At 32.4% G+C, this 11938-nt stretch overlaps 1 long non-coding RNA gene across 2 annotated transcripts; it reads right to left on the bottom strand.

Annotated features, from left to right (window-relative positions):
* Positions 1 to 2142: 2142 nt before the first annotated feature.
* LOC103496023 (uncharacterized) lies at positions 2143 to 4139 on the bottom strand. 2 transcript variants are annotated; one of them, XR_007815670.1, is made up of 3 exons: positions 3758 to 4111; positions 3602 to 3656; positions 2143 to 2386 (listed from the first exon to the last, which is right to left on the bottom strand). It is a non-coding gene; the product is annotated as an uncharacterized LOC103496023 (long non-coding RNA). The 2 variants fall into 2 exon arrangements; XR_007815668.1 differs by lacking the exon at positions 3602 to 3656 and having other exon boundaries at positions 3758 to 4139.
* Positions 4140 to 11938: the final 7799 nt, after the last annotated feature.

The following is an 11938-nucleotide window of genomic DNA, read 5'->3' on the forward strand; positions in this document are numbered from 1 at the left end:
ACACAAAAGAAACTTAGCAAAGATTTCTTAACAATATAAGTATCAAAATTTCTTAAGATCTTAAATTTCGATGCAATTTTATTACAAGAAAATTCACTTTATACCACACATGCTTATTATATCCAAGTAGAAAAGTAACTAAAACACGATGATCATCAACTGGATTCAATAGTACTTAACCTTTTATGCAATATCTTTAAGAGCAAAAATCATTAAATTTGTATGTTGATTATGAGTAGTAATTATGTGAACTTATTTGTTAAAAAAAATCATAATTCATTGGTTCTAAAATGTTTGTCCTAAAAATTAAAACAAAAATTTATAAATTCCATTTACACTAATCAATCCAAACAAAACCCTAAGTTGAAATTGAAACAAGAACATACCTAGGAAATACAGAATAATAAAAATGGATGATAAATTGACAAGAAAGTAAGAATGAAAAAAAAGGGATTTAAATTTGAACTTACGAAGAAGAATTGGAGAAGGAAGAAAAAAGGAGGGCACTCCGACGACAGCGGCTAATGGAGACTTGCGACGGTTGGCGGTCGATTGAATCGAAATTGGGAAGAAGAAGCAGCGGCCGATAGAGGGTGTTGGTGGCAGAGAAGTTGTCTACAGATGTTCTCAATTACGTCAGCGTATTTTGGGAGAAGAAAGACAGAATCGGGAAGAAAAGAACAAACCCTACTTTTGTTTTAAAAGAATTGCCGACGGTAATTTTAATTCCGTCGCCGTTTGTCCATCTAAGCCAACGGTCATAATCCACCGTCGGCATATGTCTACATATACCGACGGTAAAAAATATGTCGTCGGCAAAAACATATCTACGCCAACACTATAATTTTTTGCCGTCGGCGATTCCACTTATTGTCGATGTTAACACAATCCGTCGGCGTATACCACTTCTACCGACCAACTTTAAGGGCGTCAACATGTTTGTCGTCGACAAAAGTAAAATTTCTTATACTGAATGATGTTAAACCACTATAGTATTTAGGTTTGATGGCAACCAATTATGTGGTCATCCTATTGAAATAATACACTCAGGAATAAGACTAAGTCGCCTAGGTCATCCTTTTGAAATAGAAACCTAACCAATCCCAAGACATACATCTAATGGCTACTATTTCGTGGTCTAGTTTTATGCAAACTCATTACACAAAATATCCCTACTCCCATGTCATCTACACGAACATGTTGGATCATTGTGTTTGTGTCAAATACAAAGTGGGTTGTATCCATAGTGTTAACAGGATAAGGTATCCAACCCTATTCTCATTCCGTAGACCCTTTAGACTATAACTTGAACAATTATACATGTATGTCCTTACATTCTATTCAAGACTCATTTTTTTAGTATAGGATGTTAGTTTATTGGATTTATGGTTACTAAGATAAGATTAATACTAAATGATCATTAACTTGTATTGAAATGATAACAATATTACTTTAATAAAAATCGTCAATTATTTCCATATACTATCTATGAGTTTTAGAACATAAACCCCAACATTAGCATTTACTGATTTGTTTCTTCAAAAAGGAGTTGATCATGAATACTTAGGTGTATGAAGACCAAAACATCATTTTGTTGTTCAAATCAAAGCATCAGTATACTTCAATCTTGAGTTCCCTTACATTTTTGGAGTAAATCTCTATTGATTTCCATTTACCTTCACTAGAAGAAATTTGATCTTTAATGTCGGTTTAAAACCGACATTAAATGGCTTTAATGTCACTTGACAACCGACATCTTTGCGAGCGTTATTAAAGGCCTTTAATGTCGGTTTAAAAACGACATTAAAGGCCTCTTTAATGTCAATTTAAAAACGACATTAAAGACCTTTAATGTCAGTTTTCAACTGACATCTTTGATAGTGTTATTGAAGCCCTTTAATGTTGGTTTTAAACCGACATCTTTGATAGTATTACTGAAGCTCTTTAATGTCGATTGGGCTATGATGTCGTTTTAAAACCGACATTAAAGAGACCAATAATGTCAGTCTAAAACTGACATTAAAGACTTGTTTTTGTCCATTTTTAGAAATTTATATTTATTTAATTCTTGTATTATTGTCCATTTTTTATAAACCAACATTGAATCCATATAGATCAATATTTTTTTTCCGCTCCAACAAATCAATAAAATTAATATTATTTTAGAAACTATAATATTTATCTTTTACATTTGTATACACAAAATGAAAACTTAATATTATGTTTATATATACATTCTACAACAGTACATGAAAAAAGATCCTAATACACGACGTAAATAAGAAAAATTCTAAACATCTTCTCAATCTTCAATCTTTAACCTTCAACAATCACCTGGCTATCTACACAATCGCTCAGCTTTCAACCTGATACAACTTCAATCATTCTACAAACAATACCAAAACAAAGCTAAACGTGAGGTATTTAAACATTGAGGTAGAATAGATGCATCTAATAAGTAGTTAAATTCACTTATTAATCACATCAAAATAAGGATTAGGTATCCTATAAAAGATAGGACCATTATTAACATAAACAGAAAGCTCAACATATAGGAATACCTGTAATAAATGTTAAAGAGGTACCAAACAAAGCTAAACATAATCACAAAACCCAAATTCCAATCACAAATCCAAGTGCATAATGAGCAACTTTATTTGAAGAGATGGAAGAAATGAGAAGCATAAAACAACCAAGAGCCCATGTGTGTTGAGGAGAAGAATTAGAAGGATGAGAATTATGGTGTTGAGTTTCTAAAAGATGATAATTGAAGAATTGTTTAATGAGAGGGCCTTCGTAAAATGCAAGTATTGAAACACCAACAACGCACAATATCAGCCATCCTACTTTTGCCATTCCACTTGCATTTTTCAACTTTAATTTCTCCATCATGTCCTCAAACCACCGTTGTTTTGTTTTCAATTATACCAAAATTAACTAAAGTATTTACATCTCAATCAGAATCTACTATATTATTTTATTATTTAAATAAATTTTTCATTATCGTTTTTTTTACAAGTTGTAATGAACCATCAAATTGTTGGCAACTAATCTAAAGTAATATTCTAAAACAAACAAATAAATAGGTTAAGTGGGAGATGATGAAGGCACACTCGATTCACAATTATTTCTAAGATTAGGGGTAAACCTTCCGATTAAATTAAAGTAAATGACAACATAATTAACTATATCTAATCAACAAATTTATTTTCTTACAAAACGTACACAAAGTGTAAATATTAAATGGGTTCTTATAATTCATTTTCAATTCTTATAAATTTAGTTATATTTGATCAAATAATAACTATGAACTTACAATACCAAAACACCAACAACACAAGAGGTTGAGTCTCGAATTCAAATAATGTAATCGATAAATCTATATGTTACTGGGAACTAGAAGTAGTACCTTAGAAGAAGAGCAAATAAAAAAGTGGTGATAGGAAGAGCATTAAAAGCATCAACACCAGAAACTGCAAATGTATATTTAACACCTAAACTATAAGCTATCAACATCAATGTCCTCCTGCATGCATTTCTCAATTAATTACTAAATTTCTTTTCTGATCTTAAAAAGAAAAAAAAAGGTTGTAAAAATTACCCAAGTAAGGCCAACATGAAAATCTTGAACATATCTCCTATCGATAAACATGCTACTTCTTTTCTACCACACATCCATAAAAAAAAGAAGTGTTATTTGAGAGAAATGTTATATGAAAATAGTGATTAATGAATTGAAAATTAGAAAAATAATTACCTTTTGAAAAGGATGGTAGGAGGGATAAGGAAGAGAGTTCCAAAAGCTTGCCTATAGAAAATAAAAATGAAGTTGTTCATACCAGAAGTAAAAGCAGCTTTTGCCAAAATACTCATTCCAGAGTATGTGATTTGAACAACAACGACTCCAATCAGAGGCTTCTTTAGTTCCATTCTTTTTTCTCTAATCAAACTACCTTTTACATACATATGACATATATATATATATATAACAAAAATGTGTGTTTTGGATTTTTCTTTTTCTCTCACTAGAATAAGGGGAAGTTTTCTGCCTCATCACATGTTAATGTTTTATGATTGATGGCCTGAATATTCCAATGTTTAGTGCTTTGTTTCTTTTTTATTTTCTCAAATATCAAAAGTTTGAGACATGCTTTTGTTTTATCCACATATTATAATTCAAAATTGAAATCATGGGATAAATAGGAAGATATGATTTTGGCAGTTTTCATCCAAATATCTCACTTGCTAGTGCTAAGTAAGATATTAACTCCATCTTTGTTTTCACCCACCTATCGAAAACAAGGAACTTCATTATCAATTTGAAAAAAAATGAAAACATTCACAACACAACCAAAAGAGAATGAAAAACCATGGCGTGTATTGCTACCATGGGTTATATAGTCCCCGCCATAGCTAAACGAATACATTCCAACATCACTGCTAAAAGGACCTAAAATATCAACGAAAGCTCATAAGCATAAAATATCAATGAAAGCTCATAAGCATAGTCCCCGCCATAACAGGAAAGTAAAAGAAATTCAAGCTGAAAATACATACTTAAGAATGCTAGATGCATAAAACCAGTTCCACATGTATCACTGCTAAACACACTTCTGCAACCAACTAAGCCTTTGATAAATAGCAGATGAAAAAAGTTGATCAGTGTGACGGAATGCAAATATCATAACCATCAAGAGGATGCGTTTTTCACCAAAAAAAAATGAAAACAAACAAATGTAATTTCTAATTTTTTAAAAAATAACAGAGTTACCAACTGGGGATATAATTCAATTTTTTAGGTACATCATATTATAATAACCCACCACACTATGAATAAATTCAATGAAACACCCATTTGTTGACAGTTAACCCTTTTCTTCTTTGCAGTATGTGTTAAGCCAAATTATATCAATCCTATTTGAAGGTTATAAAATCACCAGCATCCTTCACAATAAACTTTATCAAGAATCTAACAATGTTCTTATGTTTCCTACCATTAAATCATCAATTAACACACATTCAGTTGCTAGGAACACTATTCCAAATTCTAGGGAAAGGGTAAAACCAAAATGGACAATATGAAGCTTTCTAGCCTGGACGGGTATGTCAAACACAATCTAGTTCTGCTAATGCTGCCTCTAACTGGACCCATCTAGTAACTTTAGCACGCCTATGTGATAAGGCTTCTATAACTAAACCAACGTGTTCTTCATTAACCTGAATCAAATCACAATGCTTGACTTTTGCATACAGATCAAAAGAATAGAAACAATTAGATATACATAAATCTTACCTTTATGGTGACTTCTTCAATTGGCTCGAGCTTCGTTGAATTCTCAGTTTTAAACCTGATGCAAAATGTAGATCAACCCAATTATTTTATGTACTCCATTCTTTTGAAATTTTCTTGTAATGCATATACAAATAAATACATGAGAAAACTACAAGGAGTGAGATTTACATGAATAATTCCATGCAGAAGCATCAATAAACTCACATTACTTTACGTGGTGAAATGGATAACACAAATCCTTCACGTCACATGTTCTCAATTAGAATACCTGATTAAATAAGCACATACGACTTCAAAAGGATTGAAATATTGATAACAAATAAAATGCAAATAGAAAAGAAAATTAAGAAAGTACGAGTATTCAGAAAAGAATAACTATACTAATTAGATTTTTTTATTTAACCAAAAAAAACTCCTTGATAAGCTCATTAACTTCTTCTGTCATAGTAGCAGAAAACAACATTGTCTACCTCCTTTTTGGACATAGATAAAGATTCAAAGAAAATAAAGAACTGTTTACACCAAATGTTAAACAATAGATGTATCAAAGATGTGATCTCTACCATTAAACTTGCATCATGGAGGCCAAATATACCAATTCATGACTTTAAACACTAAATCAAAGTTCTTAAAAATGACCTGCCTCATCCAGTATTAAAATTGCTAAATCATCCAAAACTACAAACATGGAATTGCATAGATGGGCGATCATGCGTCCTAGAGTTAATGCGTCCTGGAATTGCATAACAACATCAAGAATTGATCTTAAGGCAGCCTCTTGCTCCTGAACAAAATTGAATTAATAAAATATCCTTAAGTAAAAAAAAAGGAAAGCATCAAACATATTTTTTGACAAAACGAATCCTACAACCCTGTAGTAATGCATTTTGATTCTTTATTATATCTTCACATTTATGGTGACACAGAACCATGATATATAATGTGAACTAAAGATATACATGACAGATTGATTAGAAAATACATTAGAATATAGAATAAAAATCCCAGTAAATGTTATATATATAGACAGATCAAAATTTCTTCTCTATGGAAATAATGTCATCAGAGTCAAAGAAAACCATACTTAAACGATAACATCTTACAAACTCGCGGGGCATGAGGCATATCCATAAACAATGAATTTGTGAAAAATGCAATTCTTCGTCGTACTTCAAGGTTTATAGGAACCTCTGTAGTAGATTCTTTCACAATCAATAGTAGATAGAGGCGTCAGATTAAGTATGCTTTTAATTATTTTTTCACGCAGAAAGGTGAAAAGAAGAATGAAGACAATCGCAAAAAGAATCACATGCAAAAACTCAATGATAAGTAAGAAGCCTTGCGATTTACATTATGAGTCAAGATGCCAACACTGTTGGAATTTATGTCCTAAAACTCGTAGTTTATAATCATATTCTATTCAAGTCATTGAGAAATTGAAAACTATAATTTAAATCCAATAAACAAAGGTCCCGAGGCTATTTTAAATAAACTTGAACTTTATGTAGAGATGTAAACGTAGATCAAGTTTGAGTATATAGCCTAAACAGTTTATAGTAAACAAATAAGGTTGGACACCTTATTTTGGGGACACTATGGATGCATCCCACTTTGTAGTTGGTACAAACGATGTGATCTTGAATCATTCATGTAGAGACATGAAAGTAAAGGCTGATGGAGTATGAAACATGCACAACAAAAACAAAGTTTACTCTATATGCAACTAAACACTTTAGTGATTAACATGCTAAAAAATACATAATCCAAACTAAATTAGGTTAAGGAAAATACTTACCTTTTAAGCCTTCTGATACTCCAAATCTCCTAATGATCACAAACCTGAGACCACCACTGGTGTTGATCGGCTATTCTTCAGACTTAGAACCGAGTTGTGGGACCCATTAAGTGAAGGAATAATGAGATAGGGATATGGAATTAGCAGGAATTTTGGTTGAGATTTTTGGGAGAGAAACAAGTTTGAAATTTTGTTTTTTGTAATTCATAAAACATAAATTTGCCGAAAGTTCTCAAAAAATTGAAAAAAATCCATTTAAATAGCCTATTTACATGCAAAATTGCATGTAATTAAATCTCAACACCAAATAATCCACTAACCATTAGTGACATTAGTGGAACTTAATGGGCTAATCTCATGTAGTCATTTATCCCACTAAGTATTAGTGAAATTATCTTACAAAATGTTGGGTATTTTGGTCATTTGACCATTAAAATTAAAGTTTGACTTTGACTTTAATGGTAGTTTATGTCCTAAAACTTGTATTATATTTTGTAGTTTAAAATTATATTATATTCAATAAAGTGGTTATTGAGGACTTATTAGTGAAAATAGAATACTATAATCTTGAATCCAATCAACTAGGGTCCCGAGGCTATATAATGTAGACTTGAACTTTATGTAGAGACATAAACATGGATCAAGTTTGAGTTTATAGCCCAAACGATCTAGAGTATATGAATAAGGTTAGACGCCTTATTCCGGGAACACTATGGATGTTGTCCGCTCTGTAGTTATTACAAATGATGTGATCCTGAATTGTTCATGTAGAGACTTGGGAGTGGGGGCATCCTATATAAAGAGTTTGCATAGGACTGAATTACCATAAAATAGTCACTTCTACGAATAACGTCGTTTACTGTATAAAATTGACTATTTCAATTATTAATGACCTAGATAACTTAATTTTAATCATGAGCTAACTATGAACTTCAGTTCAAACATAATTATCCTTAGATCTGCATAGCTGAAGGCAGCTCATAAGTGCTAGCCCAATAAGCCTCCAATTTCAGAGGTAAGACCGGGTGGATAGCTAGAGACATAGGCTGTTAGATGAAATTCACTCCTACAACATAGGCATAGTAGATAGGTTGTTCCGTTAAGGATTGAATCCAAGTCTTAAACAAGAGGCCCCATCCTCTCATTGGTCCAAGAGGGATTCAGTTTATAGGTTAGACCATAAACCAATTGTTCAATAGTGGATCAAAGGGACTTAAGAAGCAAGATGTAGTCTCGGGGGTAAAATGATACTTTGACCCAACCGAGGGTACAAAACACCTGTAAATGATTAATTTACTGATTATGGTTATATCGGATGGACATAAATATATCCATAGTGAGGGGAGTGCAACTACGTGACTTTAGTGGAATGACCCGTTACTTAATGAATGTGATTAGCTTGGTCTAAAATAGTTTTGCTAGTTAATCTTGGACTATTGGAGCTCATGATCTAGAAGTCCATTAAGTTTTCCTGCTAACTCATAATGAATTAACTTAGAACATATTGTAGAAATAGTTCGAATTAAGTAAATAGAGAGAAACTGACGAATATATGTTAAATAGACCTCGGTTATAAGTTTAAGATAGAGCTTTATGTTTAAATGTAATTTAAATATTAAAAATATGAATACAAATCCATATTTGGAAGCTTATAATTGATGAAAATTGTCAAAGTTGTGAAAAGTCAAAATATTGATTGTTAAATTTAAAGTGCGAAACTTTGACTGGCTTTATATTCAAATGTATTTAAATTTTAGAAAAATATATGCAGATTCATGCTCGAGATTGAAATTAATCAAGACGAACAAAATGGTAAAAATTCAAAATGTTGATTTTTTACATGAAAAAATCATAGTTTGACTTTGATTTAAATGTTAAATTATCATAGTGCCTTTAGACTGAGTTGTTGAGATTTGGCAAGCAAATTGCATGCAATGACAAGTGACTTCATGAGATGAAGACACCTAACCCACTAATAGGTAGTCGAATGCTAGATTTTGAAATTTGGCGAGCTCATTACATGCAATTTTGATGTAATTTGCTTATAAATAGGTTTATTACAAATGGGCAAAAGACCTTTGGGCTTTTGGAAATTTTATTTTGTAATTTGGATTTGATATAAATAGGAAAGAAGAGGACTAGTGGTTTCCCTTAATTCCCTCAGATACTCTTTTTCTCTCAATAATCTCAAACCATAGTTCTTCCCCCTAATTGCCTCACTCTTTCTATTTTCTCCACATCCCAGTTCTAAGTCTAAAGAATAGGGGGTCTTGACTTCAAGTTCTTGAGGAGATTACAAGAATTGGAAAGCTTTAAAGGTGAGTTTTTCTTTTAGCCCTTATTTCTTATATGCATGTTAATTACTAAAATGTTTGGCTGCAATTAGAGTACATTTTGATCCTTATTCCATTATGAATGTCTCTTATTAACCATCGAATACATCATGTGAAATGATTCGCTAAAAGACAAAAGTGGTAGTAGGAGTTGATATGACAAGAAAGGTCTACTTTCTGCATTGGCATTTATAGGCGAAGACGAATGTGCACCATAAAAAGGACGAATGTGCAGCATAACGTAAGTAATTTCCCGCTTAAGTACTTCCAACTCGACCTTGAACATGTACTTGAGGAGGCCTTCCTTAAGGAGGCTGGAGGAGTGATGAGTTTAAGGTCTTTCTTCCTTAGAAGTAGTTCTTCTTCTACCCTTCTCTCCAATCAACTTCTAAATAAGAGCTTACAGAGATACTATAGAGAGAAGCTCGTCAACCATTCCTCTAACTTGTAAAAGAGTCGAGGAATACATTTCCATGCATTATGCGGCTCGACTCATCTCTTAAATTTTCATTTTTATACTTTGTAATGTATTGCTTCACTGTATTAATTTCATGACTGAGAGGCCTACATATATCAATACAATGCATGTTTATCCATTTTCTTTCTCTCATTTCCTTACTATTCATATTGTTGAAGTGTTGTAAGTAGTTTAAGTGTGTGTTATGTACTTGATAAGGGTTCTTTAATAATAAGACTCATTGTGTTTAGCCTGAGCTTAACTCGTTGCTTGTTTAGCACTCATTGTCAACTACTCTAGATAGTAAGTTGTGAGACTCATCGTCATCTAGTGGTAAGATAGGACATCTCAGTACTTGTTGTCAGAGTCAAAAGGTAGAAATGTTTCAAAGTTATATCTCAGACTATCTTAGAACTGTGGTAGACCGAGATGAAAAAATAGAAAGGCTTTAGAGATAGGTCTCTGACCATCTCAGGGTCGTGCTTGGTTGAGACTAGAAGTAGAAAAAGAAACTATTAAGGATCTCAGACAGTCATATGGAAACTCGACAAGACTGAAGATATAAGTGTAATCTTGGGGGTATCTCGGTACTTGTTTGACCAAGATGAAGGACAAAAGCTTAAGAAGTTGGGAACTCAAACAATTTTGGTGTCGTGTGCAGTCGAGAAAGGCGAAGATCTCAGAGAATCTAGATCGAGAATCCAATTGTCTTAAGCATGTTTCATCTATTTTACGACTAAGTAGGAGCTGACAAGTTTTTGGGAACTTAAGGATGACTAATTTATTTTGGGATTGACATAAATAGGAACGTCACTCGAAGATTCTGTTATGAAATTACTTAAGCATTATCCTACAGAAAAGCTATTAGCCAAAAAGAAGCTTTTGGGTTGCAAGGCATTCTGAGCTGAGAAAAACTTAGGATTTGTGAGTAATTTTCTAATGATAAATTGTTTTAATGCTTTCCTTCAAAAGTTCATGTTGTTTTGTCGTTCTTTATGACTTATGTTAATGAAAAGGAATGATTTCCTAAAGGAAGCTTTTATGTTTGAGTAAAACATATTACTGTAATGATTGTATGGTATGCTTGTGAATAAACAATTTGTCTTATTCCTGTCAATGAGTCGACTATTATGTACACATAATATGTAAAGGCAACCATATAGAAAAGGCTTGAGTGAAGCTACCAATGCATAAAAGATGTGCATTGTGCTTAGAAGCCTGAGCAACGAGAAATGAACCGAAAATTTCTCAAAGGGATGTTATTAAGGAAAAAGTCATTACAGTAGTCTATGCGTGGGAATGGTTCATGTTCTTGATGAAATGAATAGTGAAAGTCTTATGTGTGTTTTATGATTTACCAAATTGAGATGTTGAAGCCTGTTTTATGAAAATGGTTTTACGTATTGTATGCCCCCAAAAGGTTTTCAAAATTATCGCTCAGTAGGTACTTGCTTTACGTGTTAAGTTTTCCTCCTTTAGGTTATCGGGCATTGAGACCAAGTTAAGAAAGCAGGGCAAGTAGGTAAAGCATTTAAAGTTTGGAAGCTGTTAAAGGTGTTTAAGCTTTATTTTTAAATTCTTGTATATAAAGTGTATGGTCGGAATGGATGATTTAAAGTTAATTAAGAGAAGTGTTGTTATTTTCTGCTACTTGTGTTATGTTATCTCATATCGCATAATAGTTTAAAATTAAGTGTTAAGTTTAAGAATTTAAGTGGAACTTTCTTGCATTCTACATTAGAAGTGTCAGAGTTGCTCCAGTTGCCCTGCATGTCGCATTTCAAGCTTTAAGGATGTGTGTGGGGTGAGGCGTGACATAAGTAGCAAAGACCTCGCTAAACATGCGCAGAAAGGAGTTTGGAAACAAACTTCGTTCTAGCGATTTGCTTCCAATCATTTGTGTCTCAAAAAAAAGAAAAAATGTCATGTTTAGACGTTGATAGGTTGCTCACCTTAAATAGCGAGAGAAATGTGAAGCTTATAAATAACAAATCCTAGATACATATCACTTGATTTATCTTTACCATTTGTGTCCCGAAAGGAGAACAAGTGTTCTTTTA

The sequence above is a fragment of the Cucumis melo genome, chromosome 11 (genome assembly GCF_025177605.1).
Source record: "Cucumis melo cultivar AY chromosome 11, USDA_Cmelo_AY_1.0, whole genome shotgun sequence".
In the NCBI taxonomy this organism is placed as follows: Eukaryota; Viridiplantae; Streptophyta; class Magnoliopsida; order Cucurbitales; family Cucurbitaceae; genus Cucumis; species Cucumis melo.